This window comes from Pipra filicauda, unplaced genomic scaffold (assembly GCF_003945595.2).
Source record: "Pipra filicauda isolate LSUMZ 115617 unplaced genomic scaffold, ASM394559v2 scaffold543_size331735_pilon, whole genome shotgun sequence".
NCBI classification, from domain to species: domain Eukaryota; kingdom Metazoa; phylum Chordata; class Aves; order Passeriformes; family Pipridae; genus Pipra; species Pipra filicauda.
The window spans coordinates 226,205-233,683 of NW_024104691.1; positions in this window are offsets into that span (position 1 = coordinate 226,205).

Below are 7,479 nucleotides of genomic sequence, written 5' to 3' on the forward strand. Positions count from 1 at the left end.
AGATCCTGTAGATGATGATGGACAGAATGGCACTGTGTTCTCAACATCCCTATGGAAATAAAATGAATGAAGAAAATATTTTCTTCAAGCCAAAAATAAAGCTAAGTGTAGTAGCTTTCTACTTAAATCACAACGCAGATTTTGTTTTGTAACTTCAACAGATTGCTTCGGGAGCGAAATGGTTTTTCAGGCACAGTCTACTTAATATTATAGTAGAAGGTGTCACAATCAATAGCAAGAACTTAAAAGCACGTGTAGTTTGATATTGAAAAAGAATGTGTATTCTTGAGTCAACTATCAACCAGAAGTGGTTGCAGGAAGGACAGGCTTCACAGACAAAAATGTATATAGGCTTTTGGTGTTCTAGAAAGATCAATGATATGATGTCCATACTGAAATCTACTCCTCCAGAAGCAGAAAACATAAAATTCCTCATGCAAGGTTAAACTGCATACAATTCACATGTGTTCAAATGCAGTCGCTAAGTTAGGATTTTTATTACATGACCAGGATGTTCCCTGAAGATATTCTTCTAACCACAACTTACAATGTTAGAAGTTTCCTATACTGTCAAATAGGATGAACAGAATAGCTGGATGTTAAAATACCCTTATCACTTTGACATTTTTCAACCAATTTAGAGTCTGAAAAATTCACATAGTAACTGACTCTGCTCTTCTTTCACTTCTATGTACATACTGATAGACAGATACATTATTCTTCCCAAAAGATTGTCTGGCAAAATTTGCTCATGGCTTTCCTTCTTTTCCTTGGTATGGTTCCTTTTTCTGAAATCTGCAGTTCTGCAGCTAAAAATGCACAGATTTTAAGATGCATAAAATGCAGCGTAGAAGTATTTGTCTGGTCAGATTATAATTTTTCTTGTTTAAAGAATTAACTATCTGATCTGTGTTGTTGTAGTCTTCTAGTTTATCTGCTTAGTAAATAAAATTGCAAGGTCACAGAAACCCCATAACAAAGACTACAAAAATAAAGTAGCAAATCTGTTGTAAGATTTAAGATGTTTTATTTATTTTTGGAAAAAAGTACTCCCTAGCACTCTTCACGTAAGTATGGAATATCCACCAAGGCTGATACTTGCTTTTGTTAATTTGCTTAAAAATTATGTTCCATTCCCATGTAATTAAAAAAAAAATTGACACAGGATTCTTTGGGCATCAGTCTCCAAATGGTCTTTCACCTTAACTATAAGGTAGCTGGAAGAGGATTCTCTCCAGGAACATTTTTCTCATACTCAGGAATTAGTTCAGGTTGAAGCCTATGTTTCCACAGTTACGAAAGGACCATTCTCATAATCTAATGTGACTCCTTAGCCTAGTCCAATATCAGGTACCTGAGTTACAACATTTTTTCAAGTACTAATCTAATGTGTGGGATGAGAAAGACAGAATCTATTGAAATCTTCTGAATAAATCAAAATACAGTAGTAAATCTGGGCTTTTTCATGAACACTTAGTCCCATGTCCAAAGAGTTTGGAGCACCCCACAAGCATAAAGTCCTTAACGTCTCAGGACTTGACCCTGAAAAATTTGTTGATGCAAATTTCCAATTCCATTAGTTTGTATCCTGAAAATAAAAGTGTTCAAAAGATACTGCTTGGGCTTTCGGTAGTATGTTTTATCAGTTTGGTGAGAAACAGCTAATTTTTGATGGCCTGCCAGAAGACCATCCAAAATTGCACAAAGCGACTTTAAGGTCAAATGTAGAGGTAGAGTAAAAGAAGAAGAAAAAGGAAAAAAATCCCTCAGCATTGAGTAGTGTCCAAATAAAAGTAGTTGATAAAGGTCATAAATCAGACATCACTGTTGCCCTGAAGTCAGCAACTGTCAAAAAAATTTTCCTTAACCAGAAACATGCTCTGCATTTATCAGTGCCCTCCATGCATGGGACAAATACATCTCAGGGAAAGGAGCAACTAGAAGCCTGAGAGAGTCCAACCAGAAGCTGTGAGAAACAAGGTGCAATTTTGCCCATGGAACATACCAAGAATAGTATTTTCACAGAATGAGAATATCTTGGATTGGAAACGACCTTTAAGAAAAACTATTTTAAAGCTATCCACTTGGAGCCGCCTGCAGTTTTCCTAAGAAAAATTGTTTTCTTTTTTAAAATACTAATTTGATATATTAATTTGTTACAGATGTCCTGACACATCCTGTTAAATGGAATTTTTTGTGACTTTAGGAGCAGCAGAGTTTTGTCAAAGATTTGCCCTTCCTATCCCTGATAAAAAAAAAGGGTCAGCAGTGTAGATGGGGGTGTTTCTGTCTTCTAGAAAATGGAAAGAAATCCTTGGCATACTTTGTCCTAGGGAAGCACAGACCAATCTTTGTGTTGAGACCTAGAATGATGGTTAGCCATAGCTATCTTAAATTTGCACTTTTCCTCTTACTTGTAGCTAAGAATTAGCTGAACAAAATGACATTGAGAAGAATGAAACATTGGATCTGAAATATAGAATAAGTGATTTAGCAAAATCATGATGGTTTTGTTTGGCCAACTGAGAATCTTAAAGTGGTTTATAGGAACAGAAAGTTTCCAGTGAAAAGTTTGGAGATATTATGTTAACTCTTCAAGCCTCATCTTCCTTCTGTAAGTAGCTCTCTTGCAATATGCTGCCCATTTCTGCTCTTGCAAAGTGCTGCTTCTAGTCCCATGCTTCTTTTAATCTTTTTCTTCAGAGCTTTTAATGCATATATGAGGGTGTCAAGTTAGAGCCTACTTCTTGCTGGTTGTCATCTGAATAAGCTTCACAGATTATTCCTTTTTTTTTTTTTACACCTGTGAGAAGATTCAAGTGACTACTGACATCCTTTCAACTTGCCTTAGTCTCAACAGGGTTTTCTCTGGTTGCTTCTTAAGTTCAGTGAAGCAAGGAAAGAATGGGCAGCACACTGTGCACTTGAAGTCACAAGACGTGGAAGAGAGGAGGGGAAAATTGTAGGAAGCACACTTCAGAGACGTTAGTACAATGCATGAGAGATACATCCAAACGTTAAAATTGTGTGTAACTGGTGAGCTACGGCTGCTCTGTTGTCTCTTTCTCATAGCAGTTATGTTCTTTAATCCATGATGCCTTTGAAGCACTGACTGTCCTCTAGGTGACCATTCTACTACACTATCTTCATTGAAGTCCTGACTAGAACTACAGCTCAAGTTTTGCATGAGTACTGTGGAAGTGGAAGCAAGTGCCTGGTCTTTATTTAGATACTAGGAGCAGGGCAGCTTGTAAGCTGTTGAGTAGGGTCAGATTTTCAACAAGAATGGAATACAGAGAAAACTGCATTTTTCCCCCTAGTTATTATGTCCTTTTCATTATAATCTTGCTTATTTTCAAATAGAAATTGTACTATTGAAAGTCAAAGATAATATCCAGAAGACATAATTTTGCTATTTAAATAAGATTGCTAAAATAACTTTTCTAATGTTATTGAAAGATGAGGACTCATATTTGCTGTAATCCTATTGACAGCATTTTATTCATATACATTTTCCTTATAACGTTGAATTCAGTTTGAAAACATATTTTTTCCAAGTGTAAATGAAGGCAACAGCACTGAAATTCACCATCAAGAAGCTACACTAAATATAATGTATCTCTGAATTCAAAGCCCTTGAGTTATTTGGAAAGACTATTATCACCTTCAGTGTGTTTGGGCCAGGCCCTTTTTCAGTAATTGAAGGTAAATCTCTTTCTGACTTTTCATGTTACTTCATTGCAGTAACAAACAAAATCCTCTCCCTTACCACATAGGAGCCTCCCATTATAACAGAATGGAGCAGTCAGGCAGGATATGGTAACATAACTTACTAGTCTTCAAGTTCAGCAATCGTTTATTTATTATGCTCTAAGTATTTACAGAAGCTGTATCTGATTTATATAGATCTCCAAATATACACTCCTTTATGAGATTTTTCCTGGTTGTAAATTCCGTATTCATCTGATTTTGTTTTCATTTTTAATTTACTACATTCCCCCAAAGGCTTTCCTTTAACTAGTTTGCTTGTTGTAAATTCAGCAGTGATATTCTTTAAATAAACAGAAGCACAAAACATAATTTCCTGGTAACACTGTTTAGAAAATGGATCAGAATAAGACCCCAAAGCTATTCTGATGATGAATTAATTATAAGATTCCAGGAAAAACACAGCATTGACATTTTACAAGTTTTGGCATGCAGCCTTGTATAATGCTGCACACTTAATAAAGCTGTTTTGATGCTTAGAGTATGAACAAAGACTTAACCCTCTAAGAATCAAAAAGTATTTTGACATAATGTAAACTGAAATGGTATCCTTCTATACTTATTTCTCCATTTAAACTGTGGAAATCTATCTTTATTATGCAAACAGAACAAAAGAGTAGCTCTTAAAATGCTAAGCCTATGTTACAGTGTCTTGACTGGTCGTTTGTGTATAAACTTTCAGAAGCTTTTTCTTTAACAGTAAACACTTTTTGGTCTTTCATCATAAGAATGATCAAGAGAAAAACATACAGTAGTAAATGTTTTTAATGTTTTCGCTCCTTATTATTTCAGTAACAGTTTGTTCCTTTTTTGCTTTACATTTATGCATTTTCAAGTAGTCTGTCTATAATAATGATATACTTCTGTGTCTTCAGCTGAGCAACTCTCTAATATTTAAAACTTTCAAAATTCCTGTAAAACCAAGGGATGATATACCTGTTTTATAGTTTGGGAACTGACACAAATATACCCAAACCTGTAATACTCATATGAATGCAAATCTCATTCCAATTTATAGAAATTAGATCTCTAATACACCCTTCAATGTTTCACCTAAAGAAATAAAGCCACCATCCGTTCTTGGCAGGAGGAAGAGAAAATGCCAATGAGTTGCTCTGTGGTTTTGTATGCTTGCTTTCTCCTTTCTCTGAAGAGAGCAAGATGGAGCAGTCACAGCTATTTTTGTCACCTTTGTTAGTGTAGGAGACGTTTATCAAGCTTTCTGGAGTTGTAGGAGCTGCACAGGTTTATTAATGTTATGCTTTGCCTAACTTTTGATTAGCAGGAACTGTGATCTACTGGGGTGATTGCTGTGATATGCTGCAGTCGGTTATTGTGTTAATTTGTTTAATATTAGCTTGATTGTCTGTGCTGGATGTGGTGTTTCATAGCCTAAAAACTTTGACCATACATGGACTGTCAGAGAAATGCTTGTCTCACTGAAGTCTTTGCGAGATGAGGGAGTGGAATCACTTGAGTGTGACTGTCTAACACCTGTCTGATCCTTACTGATACTCAGCATCACAGGAAAGGGAGCTTTTAGTAGCTCAATACTCTGGTGTTTCTGCATCTACCCTGGCCAAGGAAGTGCCATAGACTGTGAATAATAAAAATGAATTTTCTAAATTGTTTAATAATCTCATAAAATGCAAATGCTGTTATGACAAGGATTTGAATTAGTTCTTGTTTTAATTTGACTGCTTTATCCAATTCTGATATTACGTAGCCTTGGGAATTACCTTGATTCTGATGATGTTGATTTTTAATCGTAGTGCTTCCTGCACAAAAGCAAAATGCTACATTATATATTGAGTTTTTACAAAAACTATCTGGATAAAGGACCTCTTTGCAGACAAAGGCATAAATTATGGTAGCTTGTGCAGAAATTGATATTTTCTTCTCCCTCTTGGACACTGTATAATTTGGGCTGTTGCTCAAGACAAAAATAGTATAAACTCACATAGACCAAGGATGTAGATATGTTTACCTTCTTAGGAATGCCCTGTTTATAATGATATCTCAGAGTTCACTGTGAATTTCTATAACTCTTTTAACTTATGTTATCTGTAGAGTAGCTTGACAAGAATTGAGTATTTGGTTTCAAAATCTAAATCAGTAATACTATGGTAATTGCAGGTTTTTCTGATGAACCTATTAGGTACAATGTTTCACTAGCATGATGTTGCTTTTCTGATGATGCTGTAAATAAGAGCTGAACAGCTCATTCATCCTGAGAAAATTCTCTTACCCTTCAAGAAGTAAATACAAAAGAATGAGTCTTTTTTCACTTACAGTAGAATTAAATTAGTCTCAAACATCAGTACAAAAAATTCCTTATTACAATTGTACACTGTCAAGCTCTCATTAAATATGTAATCCAAATTTCTATTCCATGAGGGTTCAGTCCAACCATTTCATCACCATTACAAGCATTTATTCCAGTGGGTGTTCCATACGCAGACTGTGACATCTTTTTGCTAACTCAACTTCTTCGCAGTCCTTTCTATTTTTTTCAAAATCTTCCTATCCATTTCCATATTTTTCAGTGTCTAACCTCTCTCACTGCTGTTTATCAATAAGCATCAGAAGGAATACTGTTTCCTTATGACCTCAAAGAACAGACAGGTTTTGGTCTCCTACTCATTTTATCAGTCTCAATATTTACATTTTTTTAGTATGCTTAAACACATATACTTCCACACATACGTCCTCTCTCTTTAATGTCATGGCCTTCCTTTCCCCTTCCACATGGTTATCTGATGTGTACTGTCCTTGAAGAAGAAAATGGGAATTCAAGAAAATTGGTTAAATGACCAAATTGGTATAACTCTGAACAAGCCACTGCAGTAGCAGCTTAGCTTTGCTGAAGTACCTCTAAGTAAACAGTAGTTTATCCTCTGTTCACTGAGTGTAAACTCTGAGTACAAGAGTAATGTTGTTATTAGATTAATAAAAAACCCCAAAACTGGCTAAACATTTTTTTTTTAGAAAATTAGTATTGTTAAGAAGATATCAATGTATTTCTCATTAAAAACAATGTTCTCTTGCACTACTGCCAGACAGCTATTAGTTTTAGTAAAGGAATAAAAAAGAAACAGCTCTAGGAGTCTGGGCAGTACATTTATTTCCCAGTCAAGATTCTCAGTGTGTTCCATTTACACAAGAGAAAACCCTTCAATTATATGATCCTTAATTTACCCAGGAAATTTCATAAGGAAAATGATTAATTACTTTAAGCAATCAGTTTTACAGATAATCACAGTTCTTTATTTAAACTGAAAAGCAAAAGGAGATCTTATGAATAAAACATAAAGGAAAAAAATGAAGAAAAAAAAGCTTTTAGTTTAATAAATATGAGTTCAGCATTGAAATATTTCTTCAAATAGACAAATCTTGTTAAAATTATACCTCTATTCATATTAACCATTAATATATGAAATATATGGGCTTGGATCATAGGCTTTAGCACAAAGTGTAAGGAAAGTTTCTGTTAAAATGGCCCCTTGCTCCACGTTTCTGCATATTTTTATTCAGTTCATTTGACCCCAACAATCTATACACATTGCATGTGTATATAGAAAACCAGAACTGAAATACAGAGTAGGGTTCTTGTGCTTAGGCATCCTTGACATGTATTCAGTGACCTCTTGGTTTTTTATACTGCCCAAACCAGCAGTGAGAAAGACTTAAACTTCCCAGAAGAACCACGAC